The sequence below is a fragment of the Antechinus flavipes genome, chromosome 2, assembly GCF_016432865.1.
Source record: "Antechinus flavipes isolate AdamAnt ecotype Samford, QLD, Australia chromosome 2, AdamAnt_v2, whole genome shotgun sequence".
Classification (NCBI taxonomy): Eukaryota; Metazoa; Chordata; class Mammalia; order Dasyuromorphia; family Dasyuridae; genus Antechinus; species Antechinus flavipes.
Genome location: NC_067399.1, coordinates 9717740 through 9737426, shown reverse-complemented (window position 1 = coordinate 9737426; position 19687 = coordinate 9717740).

The following is a 19687-nucleotide window of genomic DNA, read 5'->3' as shown; positions in this document are numbered from 1 at the left end:
CTCCTTCTCACTGGTTATCTTGCTGATATGAATCTATATTACCCTCATAATATAATAATATCCTAACAGATTTTCTGACCCCCAATTTCTCAACTCATCTGTTCTTTCCATGCTGACTAATTTTTTTTAATGGACAATCTGATCATATTACTCATTTTTGAAAATTTCTAGCTTTTTTTCTCATTTACAGGATGAAGTTCAAAGCTCTCTTTGTATTTCTAGCCTTAGCTTACTCCCTTCCATATAATCCACACTTCAGTCAAGTCAAGCTACTTTGTTCTTGAGCACATCTGTCACTTTTAAGACTCCAAGACATTGCCTGCAGAATTCCCTCTGCCTTGATGGGGCTTTTACTATCTTTTACCTATTATATCCCCTCCCCCTGCCAAAAAAATAATAAAAACCAATCTGTCTGTGCTTCCCTAATGCCCTTTGGTGTTATATTTTACACTTTGTATGCTACTTCTTTATTTCTTTCCCAGGCTGATTTCTATGGAGAGAGGAACAGTGACCTCTCAATTTTTTCCTTCTCCCAGTGACATGCACTGTGCCAACCCAGAAATGGTAGACCCCACTTGTTAGAGTTCAAATGTTGGAGTTTGTTCTTCTCAGGCATGACTGCTTTTGTAATGGCAAGTAATTGAAGATTAAGGATGCTCTTATTGCTTTGGAAATAGATGAACAAATATGGTACATGAAAGTGATGGAATACTCGTGTGCTATAAGAAATAATGAAGATTATATTTTCAGAAAAGTCTGGAAAGACTTATGTAAACTGATGTAGAGTGAAGTGACCAGAGCCAAAAGAACAATTTATAAGATCGATATTGTGAATATAAACAATTTTGAAAAACTTAAGAATTATAATCAACCATGATTAAAAGGACCAGTGATAAAGGATGCTACATGTTGTGAGGTGGAATATTGTATTAGAGAATGTAAAAGTAGGCTAGTGGAACTTGATCATAGAGTAGGTGGAGGGAAATAAAGTATTGAAAAGATTGGAAAAGGTAATGAAGGGCATTAAAAGACAAAAAGGTCACTTGGGGGTGATGTGGGCTCCTGGAGTTTGTTGAGTAGGGGAGAAACATGGGAAGACATGTAGTTTTGGGAAGTTCAGTGGAAGATGGACTGGCATGGAGACAGACAAGGCGGGGAGATCCACTAGAATAACATAGGTGTGAAATAATAAGGGTCAGAATTATGGTTTGAGTGCAGAAGGGGAAATTATGAGGGACAGAAAGGCAGAAATGACAAGGTTTAGCAACATATTGGATATATGTCCTTAGTGCAAGTGGGAGGCAAGGAATGAGGAACCTAATGACTGGATATAATAAAGAAGCTGGGAAGGAGAGCTTTGAGAAAGACCCAATGGGTTCCATTTTGAAAGCATTTCTTGTGTCTGCTCTGCATTGCACTGATACTCGTAGTATGAGGGTTCTAGTACTACCTTTATCACCTCTATCCTTTCTGAGACTGTCAAGAGATGGTTGAAGCAGTTGACAGAGGGCAACTGGCAAGGGAAAAAGCAGATGGACTGGCAAGCGAGAGGGCACTTTTAAACTGCTATTTCCAAGAAGCAATATTATTTGTAGCATAATCCTCATTATTCTTTTTGAGAGTTTGAGACATACATGTTACTGTAAAGGCTATGGTTATTACAGAAGTCAGGGATGAAATAGTTTCCATATTCTGTTCACCCTTCTCTGTGTTACTTTCTTAAATATGTACAGGGAGGGGAGAAAACAATGGGATTTGGTCAGGAAAGCCTGAATCTAGGATTCAAAAAGTCGTGCTCACTAGTATGGGCCGGGGAGGTCTGGTCAGAAAGCAGGTCCTGTGGGAAAGACCAGAAACACATTTGGAAGTAATCTGATTTTATATGGTCTTAGAATCATGGAACATAGAGGAAGAAGGTGCCTTGGAGGAGACAAATGAGACATATTCTGCTGGGCCCCAAAAGGAACAACTGGAGCATTGCTTGGATGATGTTGTGGTCGCTGCTCAGGGCTGGAGCAGTAGGAGAGGAATCACTAACAATCCTAGGTTTCATAAAATGGAATGACTTCCTCAGAAGCTAGTGGATGACCCTCTGTCATACATCTTTAAGCCAAATCTAGATGACCATTTTCTGGTTACATTGTCGTTGCCTGGCTATAGACTGGGCCAGATGGTCTCTGGGCTCCTCTGCAGTTCTGAAATTCTATGATTCTCTAGTTCAAAACACTCATTGTATAGATGTCTTAGCAAAGAAAGAAGGGAGTGAAGTTCAGTAACTCTTCTAAGCACACACCCTTAATGATTATTATATAACTACAACAAGAAGAGTAATAAAAGAAGAAGGAAAAGGAAAAGGTAATATGGAAGATGAATAAATAGATATCGAGATTCATAGCAAGGATAGAGAGATAGAAATAAAGAAATAGACAGATGGATTAATATATTGATACATAGATGATAGATATAAATGGATATATTGCTAGATGGATGGATGATAGATAAATATAAATGTATATATTGATAGATGGATATACTGACAGATGAATATGCTGATAGACAGAGAGATAGATAGATATACAGATGGCTGAAGGGATCAATGGGTTACTGGTTGATATGCTAATGAATAGATAGATGGGTGGATATACAGATATATATATATGAATATACTGATAGGTAGGTAGATAGATGATAGATAGATAGATAGATAGATAGATAGATAGATGGAAGGATGGATATACTACTAGATAGATACATAGACAGATGGATGAATCAATGTATATACTGATAGATGATAGAAAGATAGAGAGATAGATAAATAGATAGATAGACTGATGGATGAATGGATATATGACATTCTGATACAGAAAAAGAGGCAGAAAGAAGGGGGAGAAGAGATATAGAGAGCTATATCTACCTATACCTACATACAGTGAGTCATAGTGTATTCTTAAAAGAAAATGTGGAAAACTAAAATGCCACATAAGCGGATGAAGGAGAAGGAGGAAGAGATGTTATGCTTTGCAGTTAACTTGCGGATGTTTTATTGTGAAATGCCAGGGGACTGATGAGGTTGGAAGCTGTGTCTGTCAGTATGGATTGCTGTACGTGTATCAAGATGGAATCAAAGGCCTTCTTTGTTGTCTCCTAGGGCTTTTGAGAGCATGGATGATGCCCAATGGAATCCTCTCTCTTCCAATTTTTTTTTCAAATGTATTTCGAAGTGGACACTGCTTTTCTCTTTAAGCACATCACTGTCCCCATGTTGTTGGGGCTTGGTGTTTTTTATCGCACTCAGGCATTGGGGTTTAAAAAAGAAACAATCATAGAATTCAACCCCCAAAGTTAAAGCAGACACAACTGGTTCCAAGATAATCAGGCAGGCCATTTAAAACATTTTCTGTGCTTATATCTTACCGACTTTTATCATAATTCAGAGATTTTGAGCAGCATGAGTCACAGAGAAAGGGAAAAAAATAAAACACCCAGGCTGGTGCTGTAATCAGCATATTACATCTCTCCAATGACTCATCGCATCAGACTGAAGTCAGTACAAACAGACCTCTTGTCAAAAGACAGTCTAGTTAAAGAAAAAAAGGGGGAAAATGGGGAAACCGTTGCAGACAGGGCCTCTCGACTTCCCGAGTCTGAATTTTCTTCTGAGAAGGTTGAGGGGGAAAGCACAAGCACACACACACACACACACACACACACACACACACACACACACACTCACGCTGAGTCACACCCTGAGAAAAGAGACCTGCTGGATGCAAGAACAAACATTTTCTTCTGAATAAAGTCTCGCAGGAAAAGGAGAATCAGCCGGGATGTGTGAGACGGGTGCGATTCCATCAGATGCTGTTCAGTTGAATCTGTCACATTCAATTAAATCTGTCATTGCTGGAGACACACGGGGACATGTCTGAGAGATAAGGATACAGGAGAGTCAGGATGTGAATCCCAGCTCTGCCATTCACCGTCTGGGTGACTCTGGGCAACACCCTTTTATCTTCTTCCCTTTCTTCCAGCTAGTGTGCTTTTGCAAGCACCCAATAGGCTCCGACACCGAGCTAACAGTCAACATTTATTAAGTACCTGCTGTGTGCTAAGGGCTGGGAATAGGGAAAGAAGCCAGTCCTTAAGGAAATCGTAACCTAATGAGGGAGACAATGTGCAAGCACATATCTAGAAATAAGCACCTAAAGAACACATAGGAAATAACTGACAGAAGGAAGGCACTAGAATTAAGGTGCCAAGTGGAGAGAAATAAAGGCAAATATGAAATAATGGCTGTCACCAAGGAGCTCACATTTTTGGGAGAAGACAATGCACGCAGAAAATTACATGCAAAATACATATTATGTGGGGGGGGAGGGGAGTTATTGGTGCAGTGTATGGAGCATCAGGCTTGAAGTCAGGAATTCAGATTCAGATACTTGCTAATTGGTGTGATCCTGAGCATCACTTACCTAACTCTGCCTCTTTTATCTCAATTGTCAAATAAGGATAATAAAGGCACCTCTCTCCCAAGGTGGTTGTGAGGATTAAGTGAGATGAATGTAAAATGCCAGTGCTTGACACAGTCAGTAAGTACTAAACAACTGTTACCTATTATTAATATCATTGCAGCCATATTTACTACTATGATTACCGTTAACTACTACTATTACTCCTACTACCATTACCACTATCATTACTACTATTAGTACCACTGCTACTATTACTACTGCTGCTCCTACTACTATTATTGCTACTAGTACTATTACTACTGCTGCTACTACTACTATTACTACTACGACTATAACTATTACTTCTATTATTACCACTACTACTACTACGATTACTATTACCACTACTACTATTACTTCTCCTCCAATTATTACTACCACTACTACTATAACTATTACTACTATTACTACCACCACCACCACTATTATTACAATTACTATATTGCTACTACTACTACAACTACTACTATTGCTACTACTACTGTAACTACTACTATTACTACCACTACTACTGTTATTACTACTATAAATACTACAACTACTACTATTACTACCACTACTATGATTATTACTACTACTCTAACTACTCTTACTACTCCTACTATTACAACTACTACTATTAGTATCACTACTACTAGCAAGAGGAAAGCCTCTTGTAGGATGGGGGATGTAAGCAGAATTGAACTTTGAAGGAAGTAGAATAGACTTTAAAGTTCCTTCCAGACCTAAGATTTGTCTTGGCAGCTTCTGTGTTACCTGGTGATTCACATCTAGTGGAAATGCATAAATAAGGTCCTTTTCCCCCATTCTCTCTCTCTCTCTTTCAATGGTGTCAGGTCAGTGTGACACAGGCTAGCACTCTAATCTTGGAGAGGGGAACATTCACTCAGATGGCCTCATCTCACGTTCAGCTGTGTGAGCTGAAATGAGTCATTCCACCCCTTTATGCCTCAATTCTTTCTCTTTCTAATGGAATTGATAACACATTTCCTCTCTACCTGCAGGCTGTTTGAAGACAATATTTGACAAATACTAAATCATCACAGAAAGTGATCCACTATTATTCTAAATAACCACCACATCTCCCTATTGGTATTGTGTGTGTGAGTGTGTGTGAGTGAGTGTGTTAGTGTGTGTGTGTGTGTGTGTGTGTGTGTGTGTGTGTGTGTGTGTTGGGGATGGAGTTGGCCTGGGGAGTCCCTGTGGTGAGGGCACAATGACCGGGCAGCACCATGGAGTTGTGGACAGCGCCTGGGGTTGGAGTGGTCTCAGGGAGGTAAATGAGTTGCCTGGGGACATAAGGCCAGGGAGAAACAGAACCAGGAATTATAGTTAAGTCTTGTGCCTCCAACATCTGCAATGCTCCAGCCTTTAGGCTCATGGGAAAGAACCAAAAAACAGCTGGGTGCTCAGCTGGAGACTTAGGCAGGAATCCAAGCTGGAAAGGGGGGAGGGAAGGAGGAGAAGAGGAGGGGAAGGATGGAGAAGAGGATTCCTCAGTGAGAAATGTCTAGTGATGTACTTATGATCTAGATGGCAAAAAAGGCAAATTTGGGGATACATATATAGTGTGAGCAAACCCCAGCTGTGGAAATGAGGATGGCGTGCGCTGGGGTCAGCTCCCAGAGTGGCTGCATATGGTCTGGGGGAATTCTGGGCAGTCACAGGAAATAATTGCAGAGGGTCTGAAAACCAAGCCCAGAGGTCTGAAAGCAGTAGTTTGGTAATAAAGAGTCACACAGTGACATGGACAATGGGATGTCCTAATTCTGGTAAAACATAAGACATAACACTAATTACGATAGCTAACATTCCTATAGCATGTTAAGGTCTGCAAAGCACTTTACACACACACTCACACATGGGCATCTTATTTCATGGACTCCTCAGGACAATTCTGGGAGTCAGACACTACTGTTATATTAATTTTGAAGATGAGAAATTTGGGAGAGAGAGATATTAAGTGACTTGTCCAGGGTGGCAAAGCTAGTAAGTGTCTGAGACAGGGCTAGAATGCTGATTTACTGACTCCTAGTCTAGCACTCTATTCACTGAGTTACCTAGTAAAGATTGAGAACTAGAAAAGATCGTCCTTGTTCAGAACACTTGTCTTAAAGATGAGAAAATTGAGGGCCAGGCAACTGAAGGGACTGTCCTAAGGTGATCCCAATGTGAGGGAAGAATAGGTAACGTGCTAGACTTTGAGTCACAAAGAACTATTTCCAAATCTAGTTTCTGACATTGATTTGCTTAGTGGTCCCTTAATGGCAGATTATCTTTCTCCTCTTCCTCCTCCTCCTCTTCTTCCTTCTCCTCCTCCTCCTCCTTTTCCTCTTCCTCCTCCTTTTCTTCCTCCTCCTTCTCCTTCTCTCTCCTCACATACACACACAGAGAGACTTATATACACATACACATGACAATTACATGTTAAAGCAATTTTTAAATTTTGGGGATTTTTAAGTTTGAAGTTTCAAATTCTATCCCTTCTTCCCCTTCCTCTTCCCTGAGATAATAAGCAATAAGATGTTGATTAAACAAGTGTAATCATGTAAAATATTTCAATAAAGTCATCTAACATCTTAGGAAACCTTAGGTAGGGTTGGAATCGTACCTCAGATATTTACCAGCTTGTCATCCTGGGAGACTAGGAATCGAAAAAAAAAAAACATCTCTGCTGAGTGCTGGGCCATTGGAGAAGGAGGCAGAGCTGAGAAGCTCCAGACATCACCAACAGTTCCATCTTCATGGACCAGATGGACCAGTTGAAGCATTGAGAATGGAAATCTGCACTCTGGGGGAGGAGGGCTATGAGAAAGGGAGGAGCTGCCTCTCCTCCCCTACTTCTTGTTGCCTCATAGGGCAGATGCTTACCCCAAGAAGTTTCCTGTTCTTCAAAGTTTGTTTACATTTTCTGTTTAATTAGAACCATGGCCTAAATTTGCCTGTCTAAATCGATAAAGATCTAGCTGATCCTCACTTCTCTGGCTGAAGTACTCCAGTATTTATGGAGTTTGGAAAAAAGGAAAAGGGCAAAGTAGCTGGCAAAGAACGAGACAAAGAGAAAGAGACAGAGGGATGAGGTTCTGAGTCATCAGGGTGGGGGGGGTCATTGAGGCAGTCAATAAATATGCATTAAGGATTTACCATATGTCAGGGCAATGCTAAAAGTGAGGGATCCAAAGAAATGCTAAATCATTAAATAGGAAAAAATGAATAAATGGATAGAGATAGATGAATGAATGGAAAATGAATGACTAGATAGATGGTTGATAAATAGTAAATGAATGGAGATGGATGGATTTAAAAAATGAATGAATAGCTAGATAGAAAGATAGATTTAATTCCTGCCTTCAAAGAGATTACAGACTAATAATGAAAATAATATGCAAATAAATATGAGAGAGAGAGAGAGAGAGAGAAGTAAATAAATAAAGATGTCTTTATGTAACTATGTCTCTATGTAGTTAGAAGTTAAATTCAGAGGGAAGGGAGTTTGGCACAGGAATAGAAAGGCCTCTTGCAGAAGGGGGAGCTTGAAGTGAGTCTTAAAGGAGCCCTGGGAATCCAAAAGGCAGGGGCAAAAAGATCAATTTGCATACTTAAGAATTAGATCAATTAATACCAAGCCATCCTATCTCACTTAACCATAATGGTAAGATGCTGTACTTTTCTTGAATGAGAACAATCAACCAGAGGTATGAACTAGATGTGAACAAAGCCAAGACCATTTCTCTGAATTAATCAATTAATCACAGGCTTTAGCCTGAGTGTAAAATGTCCCCAGTCAATGTAGAAACCCTTGAAAACTCGGAGATGAAATGACTCCACATTGCACAAAGATGCTCTTTTTAACTATTATCCCCAACTCAAAGTTAACTAAATGTCCCTAACTAACATATAAATTGATAATATTGGGGGGAGAGAACAGAAGAATGGGTTTATGAGCTATAATTCCCCCTTTCTGTGGAGGAAACCTCCTATACATAGAACCTTGATGAGATATGAGGTAGCTACCTCTGAGGGACCCTTTAGTTAGTGTGAGTGAGGTTTGGAGACAGAAGTCCAGAGCCTGTTCTTTGGAGAGTATGTAGACATGAGCCATGGATAGTACAAATACAGAGAATCAGGAGACAGGAACAGGCCTGTATCATAGAGTCTGTGAAGGGATAAAAGTACTGGACAAGTAAGAAGGGGACAGGTCATGAAGGGCTTTATATGCCAAGCAGTATTTTATGGATCTGAAGGTAATTAGGACTCATGGGATCTTGTTGAATGTGATTAGGAGATTGGGAATGAAGGGGAAGATAGAGAGGAGAGAAGAAGGTTTAAGAAAGAGAGAATGATTGTAAGCCTATTTAAATAATCCAGGTGAAAGGTAATATGGAAGGGACTGTACCAGGGCGGGGGCCATATGAATAGAGAGGAAGAGACATATATAAGGAATATAATAAATGTAAAAAGAATAAAATCTGATGGTGGATTAGTTATGTGGAGTGAGTATGAATGAAGAGTTAATGATGATATTGATATTGCAAACCTGATTGACTGAGAGGGTGATTGTATGCTCAGAAGTAAGAGGGAAGGATTTGGAAAAGAAACAGGGTCTGTTCCCTAACCTGTTCCCAACTGGGAGTTCCCAAGTTAAATGAAAAAGCTCTCATTAACGTTAATTTTCTGTACCTTATAAACTTCACAAAGTCAGCAAACTTAGATACGTCTCATCTCCTATAAAACCTAAAAAGAGCTGCTGGTATTCTAGTAGGAAGCAGGGGCATTGGAGAGGTGCACTGGTTAGCCACGTCATCTATTGTTGAGAACTCACTAGAATGGATTATGATGACCACGCCAGTCGTATTTCATGAAAGAAGCGACTAAAAAGGTGATACCTGTATTCCAAGGGGGGATCCTGAGGAGACTGATACCATCTCCATTTCCAAGAGCAGTTCAAAGAACCTTTTTTAAGTGTTTCACCTAAGATTAATTTTTTTGTTCTAACTCTCCTTGACACCTAGTCATTTGTATATACAAGGAGCAAAGAAGTCTTCCTAAGGCCCTTGTGTTCACTCTGTCAAATCTGTCTTTAAAATGGATTCAGCATGGATACACAAAGATTATTTGGGGGCACTGGCATTGGGGGAAATCAGGAAATAATTCATGAAAAAGATGATACTTGATCTGACTTTAGAAGAAAACTAGTGAGGGAGCAGGGCATTAATTTGCTTCTCGGTAAACTGGACACAATAGAAACACCCTCCTCCCAATGTTTTTGTGAAGCTCAAAGCCTTTGCCTATAAGGCCTATAAAATGTATACTATTATATCATCATCAGGACCATCACCATCATCATCATCATCATCATCATCATCATCATCATCATCACCACTTATTACAGATGATGTAGCAGGAGGTTAAGGGATTTGTCATACATCTAGTAAGGGTGAAAGGATGAACTTTGAATTGAGTCTTGGGATTCCCAGTCTCTATATTTCCCTATTACTCTACACTGGCTGTCTCAGTCCCTAGCCTTTGTTATTAAGAAAAAAAAAGCGGGGAAAGAAGAAAAATATCATCTGAACAGCAAGCATATTGAGACTAGCTCACACGAAGTCCTTTCCATGGAGAATCTTCAAAGTTTCCTCTCAAGTTCCGGGCTTTGCAAAATAAACCAAACACTTTTGCACTTTGGCAATGATTAACGGTGGGCACTGCTCCCTCCAGGTCCCTGGAATTCCTGGTTCCTAATTGCCTAATTAATTTTTCTAAGGGAATTAATAGCTCTTCCTCTCTTCCTAGTAAACTTCCCTCTTCACCTTCTTTCAACATGGTAATTAGAGGAGTAGCTTGGAAAGAGGAAGGGATTTCAAGCAGGGTAACTTGAGTTTTAGTTTGGACTTGCAATCAGTGTAGATCTTTTTCTAGGGGTTTATGATCCTCTTGCTACAAATCACTGAGGATAAAGTATGAGGTGGCTAATACTCCTACTACCCATACTCAAAAAGTCAAATGTAATAAAATACTTTTCGTTGTTTTTTTTTTTTTTTTTCCCCTGAGGCAATTGGGGTTAAGTGACACAGTTAAGAAGTATTAGTGTCTGAGATCAGATTTGAACTCAGGTCCTCCTGACTTCAGGGCTCCTAAAGTACTTTTGAAAATTTGTCACTGTGCAAAGTTTCTTATAATAAGCAGCCAATGACTATGGTAATTAAATTTGAGCCTATTTTCTAGACCATTGAAATTCGAGGGATACTTATTCTATCCCCCAATATGCTCTGTCTTCTGAAAAAAAATTATAAACATATTATTTGTAATGTCATTCAAGTCAATATTGAACATGGCAGGACCAAGGACAGAGATCTGAAACAATCCACTGGAAGACCTTTCACCACGTCCATATGATTGTTAACCAACTCCTTTTTTTTTTTTTTTCCTAAACTATAGCATCAGACTCTCCTATCTTTCACTCAGTACCTTTTTTCTTGTTGCATTTTCAGGACTATAGTTTTCAGAATCTACATTTTCTCCTCTTTTTTAAAGTCAAGTATACCCTGCAACACTTCTACTATTTCAAAACCTTTCCTATTTCCCTTGAATTCTTACAGAGATCACCATAGATCTTACATAGACCTTGTCTATTCATTCTTTGTATCTCTAAGTTGGGGACATTCATTTAAGATAGAGAACTTGAATTCATTCAAATTTATGGTAGGTTCCCTCCTTTAAAATCTTGGGATTCATTGGGATTAGCTTTTCCTAAGCTGTTTTTACTCTCTTCTTGCAGTTACTATGTTCTCCTAAATACAAACATTAAATCACCCATTAAAAATCAGGGGGCCCACATGCACACTTATTTTTTTTTCTTCCTGCCTTAAACAAACCTTTAAAAAAGTACCATTACTGGCCACCATTTTCCAAATTTACTTGTGATGTTCTCCACCCTTCGTTCCACTGTTTTGGACCTTGGTCTGTGTATCGATTGACCTTGTATCCCATGGATACATGGATTTCTTTCCTATGTGTATGTGTCTTGTTTTTGAGTGACAAAGGGTTTCAAGTCTTGTATATAAAATCAGAATCTCTGTTTTCTCACTAATAACATCATGAATTTAACTCCAACCTAAAAATTGCCTCTCTACACTAATAATATTCAAGGAAACAGATAATTAAAATTCTATTTCAGCACTCTCTCTCCCTGACGTGAGCAGAGTTGTAGATTCTGGTCTAAGCTACTGCTTCCCCTCCTGACAAACATCAAAATCTCCCCTGGAGAAGAGTGGAAGGTAGGATACATTAGAAATATCTGTTTTTGCTCCTCTACCAGTACATATGTGCACACACACACACACATGCACATGAACATATACTATGAAATGCTTTTCAAATTTTAAAATGCAAAATAAATGTGAGCTTTTTATTACTATGAGGAGGAGATTTAAAAAAATGTTTTCCAGTGTCCTTTTGAAAGGCATATTAGAACCTATAATTTGGAATTGGAGGAATCTACCATCTGAACTCCTCATTTTGCAAATGAGTAAACAGAGTCCCAGGAAGAGAAATCAGCTTTATTAAGCTCATTGAGTAAGTTGATGGAAGTCAGGACACAAATATGGGGATCCTAATTTCCCTACACCAGAATTCTTTTTACTACTACCCTTCCCCATCACCTTTTGTCAAACAAGCTAGAAATCACAATGGAACACACATGTGACTGAGGTTTCTATGTTTTCTGATTTTTGCTTCCTTGTTGTGTGATTCTCTCCCCCCCCCCTACTCCCCCAAACTAGAAATAAGTCAGAAACAGAGAAAAAAAGAGAGAAAGAGGAGAGAGAGAGAGAAATTCTTCCTGCTTGCTTCTTAGGATTTCTGTGCCTAATTGTGGTCAGGAGGACCTTGAGTAGAGGGGAGGGAAACATTCAAGGTGACCTACTCCTTTGATGACAAAGAACACCTGGTTCCAATCTGGGGACAAGCTCTGTTTATGCGCGCGCCAGCTCATTCAGTCAGAGAGTCAGGTCTGTGAGACTGCCAAGGAGTAGGAGAGATGCTGGCAGGAGGAAATGGCAGCCTCCACTGAGAGCCTTTGGGGCTAGCTTTTAGCCAGTGGGATATAATAAGGTGGGGAGAATCACTACCTTCTAGGTCAGGAAAACAGGACTTGAATTCTGGCTCTCCTAGTACTTCTGTAAAATTGGTTCCCTGTTACCTCGAAGTAAAATATGAAATCCTTTGTGTAGTTTTTAAGCTTTTTGGAATCCAGTTTCCCTGCTCCCTTTCCAGTCTTGTTACATGTCAGCCCTCATCCATGCTCTATGAACTAACAAAGGTGGCCTTCCATTTTCCTTCTCTGCTCTGTTCCCCTGGGAGGCTCCCTGGTCTGCAATGCTTTCCCTCTGCATCTCTCCCCCTTCTATTCCTGAGCTTCCTTTAAGATTCAGTTCAGATCCCATATTCTGCAATCAATATTTCCCACCTCCACCCTTCCTATCCCTGCTTGAATGACAAGCATCCTTCCATCTACTGTGTCTTTATCTTTTATGTATTCCATTATTTTTAGGTTTGTTGTTTCTTTGGAATAAAGGCTCCTGGAAGGCTAGGACAATGGCTTTTTTATTAACTTTTTTGTATTCTTAGAACTTGACACAGTACTTGGTTCATAGTAATCTTAATAAATATCACATAATTTAATATATGCTTTAACGTATTTAATATGTATTGGACTACCTGCCATCTAGGGGAGAGGGTGGGGGGAAGGAGAGGAAAAGTTGAAATAGAAGGTTTTGCAAGGGGTCAATGTTGAAAACTTACCCATGGAATTAATGAAAAAAAAATCAAATGAAGGTGGTCTAGCTGTACCTGATCTAAAATTATATTATAAAGCAGCAGTCACCAAAACCATCTGGTATTGGCTTAGAAATAGATTAGTTGATCAGTGGAAAAGGTTAGGTTCACAAGACAGAATAGTCAACTATAGCAATCTAGTGTTTGACAAACCCAATGATTCTAAATTTTGGGATAAGATTTCATTATTTGATAAAAACTGCTGGGATAACTGGAAATTAGTATGGCAGAAATTAGGCAAGGACCCACACTTAACACCACATACAAAGATAAGATCAAAATGGGTCCATGACCTAGGCATAAAGAACGAGATTATAAATAAATTAGAGGAACATAGGATAGTTTATCTCTCAGACTTGTGGAGGAGAAAGAAATTTGTGACCAAAGATGAATTAGAGACCATTACTGATCACAAAATAGAAAATTTTGATTATATCAAATTAAAAAGCCTTTGTACAAACAGAATGAATGCAAACAAGATTAGTAGGGAAGCAACAAACTGGGAAAACATCTTTACAATTAAAGGTTCTGATAAAGGCCTCATTTCCAAAATATATAGAGAACTGACTCAAATTTATAAAAAATCAAGCCATTCTCCAATTGATAAATGGTCAAAGGATATGAACAGACAATTTTCAGATGAAGAAATTGAAACTATTACCACTCACATGAAAGAGTGTTCCAAATCACTATTGATCAGAGAAATGCAAATTAAGACAACTCTAAGATATCACTACACACCTGTCAGATTGGCTAAGATGACAGGAAAAAATAATGATGAATGTTGGAGGGGATGCGGGAAAACGGGGACACTGATGCATTGTTGGTGGAGTTGTGAACGAATCCAGCCATTCTGGAGAGCAATCTGGAATTATGCCCAAAAAGTTATCAAACTGTGCATACCCTTTGATCCAGCAGTGTTTCTATTGGGCTTATACCCCAAAGAGATACTAAAAAAGGGAAAGGGACCTGTATGTGCCAAAATGTTTGTAGCAGCCCTGTTTGTAGTGGCTAGAAACTGGAAAATGAACGGATGCCCATCAATTGGAGAATGGCTGGGTAAATTGTGGTATATGAATGTTATGGAATATTATTGCTCTGTAAGGAATGACCAGCAGGATGAATACAGAGAGGCTTGGAGAGACCTACATGGACTGATGCTAAGTGAGATGAGCAGAACCAGGAGATCATTATACACTTCGACAACGATATTGTATGAGGATGTATTCTGATGGAAGTGGATTTCTCTGACAAAGAGACTTAACTGAGTTTCATTGGATAAATGATGGACAGAAACAGCTACACCCAAAGAAGGAATACTGGGAAATGAATGTGAACTATTTGATTTTTGATTTTCTTCCTGAGTTATTTTTACCTTCTGAATCCAAGTCTCCCTGTGCAGCGGGAGAACTGTTCAGTTCTGCAAATGTGTATTGTATCTAGGATATACTGCAACATAATTAACATATATAGGACTGCTTGCCATCTTGGGGGGGGGAGGAGAGAGGGAGGGGAAAAAATGAAACATAAGTGATGTCAAGGGATAATGCTGTGTAAAAATTATCCTGGCATGGATTCTGTCAATACAAAGTTATTATTAAATAAAATTAAATTAAAAAAAAAAAGAAAACTTACCCATGCATATGTTTTATAAATAAAAAGCATTAATTAAAAAAAGAAAAAAGAAACATCATAAAAATACGTATTTTAGAAATAAAAAAAATTGAATGAGAGAGTTGGCGAAATGAAACTATATATGTAAAATACTTTCCAAACAAGCTTCCCCATCCGTTAAGCCAGAGATAAGAAATAGGGATTTGACATGTGGTTTCATTAGTGTAGGTAAAGTAAGTCAATACTTATGATTAAGTGCTCACTAGAACAGTAAATGACTTGTCTAGGATCACACAGCCAGTCTATAGCCTATCTTCACCTGCTCTGTGCTTCCCTATTAGCCTTTGAAGAATCCACCATTTTAGTTCTTCAAAGACTTAATATTCCATTTGATTTGCATCATATAACATCGCGAGAAGAGTTTTGATATTAAACATAGGAGTCATTGTCTGAAATCATTAAGAAAATAGGACAATTTATCAAAGACAATGCAGTTCAATATAGTCTTCCCGTTTCATTTTGGACTTTTCACTTTTCACTTTTCTGTCTTCCTTCAGTTCTCAAGTAAAATCCCAGTTTTCACAAGATGTTTTCCTAAAACCCCTTTTAATTCGAGTCCCTTATTTCTGTTTATTATTTCCTATTTATCCTGTATATAGCTTGCATCATATGTGTGTGTGTATATATATATATATACATATATATACATATATAGATGTATGTATATATATATATGTATGTATATATATATATGTATGTATGTATATATATGTTTGGTTGCTAGCATTATATATATGTACATACGTGTTTGCATATCATCTTGCATCATATGCATGTGTATATGTGTGTATACACATATATGCTTGGTTGCATATTATCTGCTATTATGTGTACAGAATGTTCAGGGAGGACCAGCATCTCTAGTGTAAGGACTTGCTGAGCCCTTTCCAGGGCTGCTCATTTACATTTACTGTCCACCCTCATCTTCTCTCACCTGTGGCTCCAAAAAGTGGGCGTGTACACAGTGGCCATACCCACCTAAACCATCTGAGTTTACTCACTGACAAACCTCCAATCTGTTGGTGAGTTGGTGGGATGTCCACCCCAAGGTGTGAAGAATTACGCCTGTGGAACGGGTGGATGGGAATAATTGAGTCCAGTGAGTCCCAGGGGGCCTGAAGCAGGTCACATGGAGACCAAGATCTTGGCCAAACTTGGAAGTTGCCCAAGTCATCCCTAGTGCTCCTGATCTCTGTCTTGCCACTGACTTTAGGCTTTTGTTTTTCCTAGATCAGAAGCCTTCTCCCCTTACTGGTAACAGCCCATACGATGAAGGGCTTCTTTTTTGCAGCAAGACAGAGAGAGAGAGAGAGAGAGAGAGAGACAGAGAGACAGAGAGATAGAAACAGGGAGAGAGACAGAGATAGAGACAGAGGGAGAGACAGAGAGACAGAGAGATAGAAACAGGGAGAGAGACAGAGATAGAGACAGAGGGAGAGACAGAGAGACAGAGAGATGGAAACAGGGAGAGAGACAGAGATAGAGACAGAGGGAGAGACAGAGAGACAGAGAGATGGAAACAGGGAGAGAGACAGAGATAGAGACAGAGGGAGAGACAGAGAGACAGAGAATGATTGATGCTGGAAGAAAGTGAGACTAATGGCTTGGAGCAGGTCTGCCTCACTTAGAACAGTCCCAGGGACCATTCAGAACATCATGTCCTGATGTCGTTGGTCATGGAAGGACAGCCGACCAAGAACCTGCGTTCCTTGCGATCCGGAAGCCGGTTCTTCTGCTTGTCAGTCTCGCTGCTGGTCCCCAGCCCTCAGCGCAGTGTCCGGCACAAAGCTGGGGCTGAATGGATGGCTTTGCTCGCTTCTCCCCCGGTTTTATCGATTTCCAAGGACGAAGGAATCTCCGAGCTCCCCCAAGAAGCCGATGAGGGAAGAGGAAGTGGCTGAACGCAGAGGATCTCTCGAAAGCTTTCAAAATCAATCGGAGCGCTTCCTCCGGGCGCGTGTGGGGCCTAGCAGAACGAGCTCCAGAATGTCAACACATGCTCCACTGTCTTGCCAAAGAACTTCCCATGAATGAGATTTACAATTCTTGGGAGGCAGGACTGCCAGCTTCTCCACGGGAGGGAGCTGCGTTAGGCAAATGAGCTCTTCCAGCCTACCCCGTTAGTGCTCCCATTTCGTGGATGAAGCAACTGAGATTCCTAGAGGAACTTGCCAAAGGTCACTGAGCTGGAAGGTGGCGGGGATCCCAACCCAGGGCTCTTGCCGTGGCTTCCCAGGGAGGGAAACTGGTTTCCCAGCAAGCGTCGGACCCTAATCCAGGCTGGCAGTGATCTAGGGTGCCGGGGAGGGCTAGCCTTGGATGTTGCCACAGGAAAGTCCCTCGAGGGAGAGTTTGGGGGTGGAGGGGAGAAGAAGTGGACATGGCTGAGAACTGTGGGCCAAGTGTACAAGCCGGTTCTGGCTGGCAGAGGTTGAAACAGGGTAATTTAGAATAATTAAGTAAACAGGCTGGAAACGGGCGACTGTCAAGGTATCCCTGGAGCCCTCCAGACTCCTTGGCCCCATAAACCGAGCCAGGGCTCTGTAAACGCTGCTGGAGACCCTGGGAAAGGAGTGATGGAGCTGGCTCAGCTCCAGGAGCCCTCCATTTTTGGAGCTGTCCATTGTATGAAGAGCTGCCCCCATGCCCCACCAGGTCAGAGCTGCGGGCAGTGGGTAGAAGGAAGCATCATGGAACCTGGCTTCCAAAGCCTCTGGCAGGGTAGGGGAGGAACCCAGGCTGCCCTCACAGAATCAGCACCGGTGGCCATGTCCAATAGCATCTCCTGAGAAATACAATCGTGAGGGGCAAGACCAAGAACCCTGGGAGGTCTGAGTGGGCAAAGCAGTCACGGGAGGATCTCCGAAGGGGGGGGGGAGCTTCACGCTGAGGTTCAGGGATACAGCAGGAGGCAGAAATGGGGGGAGGATGTTTCAGGTGTTTGGAAATTGGGAAGCAGAGCAGAAAGATTCAGAACCCGGCCTCTCAGTGACATGCCCTGACATGGCCCAGGTGACTGCCTGTGAAGAGGTGAGAGCAGGATGTATTGGAGTGGAATGGTGAGGGGTTTGAGCAATGGCTGGAGCCTGGAGGGCCAGAATGCAGATGGAGCGGCAGCAAGGGGGCCATGAGTCTCTAGGGATTGGCTGAAGATTTCTGAGCAGAGGATGGCCTGGTTATCCCAAGGATGTCTGTGACCCCACAAAGGGTTTAGACAAAGAGAGACCAGAAGCCTCCTCTCCTTGCTCCTAATGCCCACACGATGAAGGGCTTCTCTTTGCTAGTCACCAAGATTCCAGCTTCTCCTCCTTCCTCCTCAATGGAGCTAGTGGCCATTGAGCTGTGAGTTCGCCAGTCGCTCACATCCTTTAGCAAGGGACCAGGGCACGTGTGGCTCATGTGGCCAGCACCCAAGCCTACGCCCTTCATGTCCATGGGAAGAAGCCTGCTTTATAGCTAAGCCAATAATGGCAGCTTTCTGGGGAAGGGACTGGGAGAGTGGGCAGGGTGACCAAAGAACTACTCAGAGAGACAGAGGATGGAGGAGCAGAAGCCTTCTCTAGAGCCAGGAGATGCGTGTGTGTGTGTGTGTGTGTGTGTGTGTGTGTGTGTGTGTGTGTGTGTAATATAAATAAATACAAATTATATATAACATATAATATAATATAAATAAATATAAAGGAGAAATAGCCTTGCAGTATTCTCTTTATTACATCAGCAGACTGTTGGAGTAAAAATCATTATTTAAGAAAGACAGGAACTGAGAAAGGCCTTTTGTGTCCTCATAAACATCATGGAAGAGAAAGGCCCCGTCCCAAATAAAGCCTGGCAGGTGCTGAGATTTCTGACATTTCAGAAGCTATAATCCCCCCTCAGCTCTTTTCTGGGGCCGGCTTCTCTTAAAAAGCAACTGTTTAGATCGTCTGTGGTTTATTTTTTAATTTCCCCAAATGAATTTACTTATTTTTACGAATTATAGCTGATCTTTTCTTCTTCTCACAAATAGTTTCCCTTTGGTTTTCTTCCTGTCAATTTCCTTTATTTGGTTCCACCCTTGTTGGAAATTTCCTTACTGGTGCCATAGTTTAGAATCACAAAATGGCAGTTTATCGTTTAAAACAAAAAAAACCAGAACATCCGAGCTGAGAAGGAACTTAGAACATAGACCATGGGATGTCTGAGCTGGGAGGCCCTTTGAATATACAGCATCTAACCTAGAGTGATGATCTTTTATTACACAGAGCTCAGGGAAAAGGCCAAGGTTGCATGGAAATCGGTATCACTTCCCAAGCAGGATTAATGGATTGGGTCCATAAATATCATGCCTCGAAGTCTCCCAAGGCCAGATTGTTTCAGAAAATTCAGGCAAAGGGTAGTTTTGTCTATTTTTTTTCTTTTTGTGAGCTCACCCTTGTCTTCATCCACCAGTATATTCTACCAATAGCTCATCTGCAAAACGCAGATGCTGTGCTCCGTACTGGAAGGCCTTTTCCAGATTAAAATTGTATGTTATAAAATTTCTTCTAGGCCTGATAACCTCTGTTGGAAGGTCTCACTCAGGTAATTTGTGAGCATTTGTGATCTGTTCTAATGGCCCTCACAGAGCTGACTTTCTATGTTCTGTGGTCCCTTTAAGGGACACATTTCTTTGTTCTTTGTTCTAAGTTCCC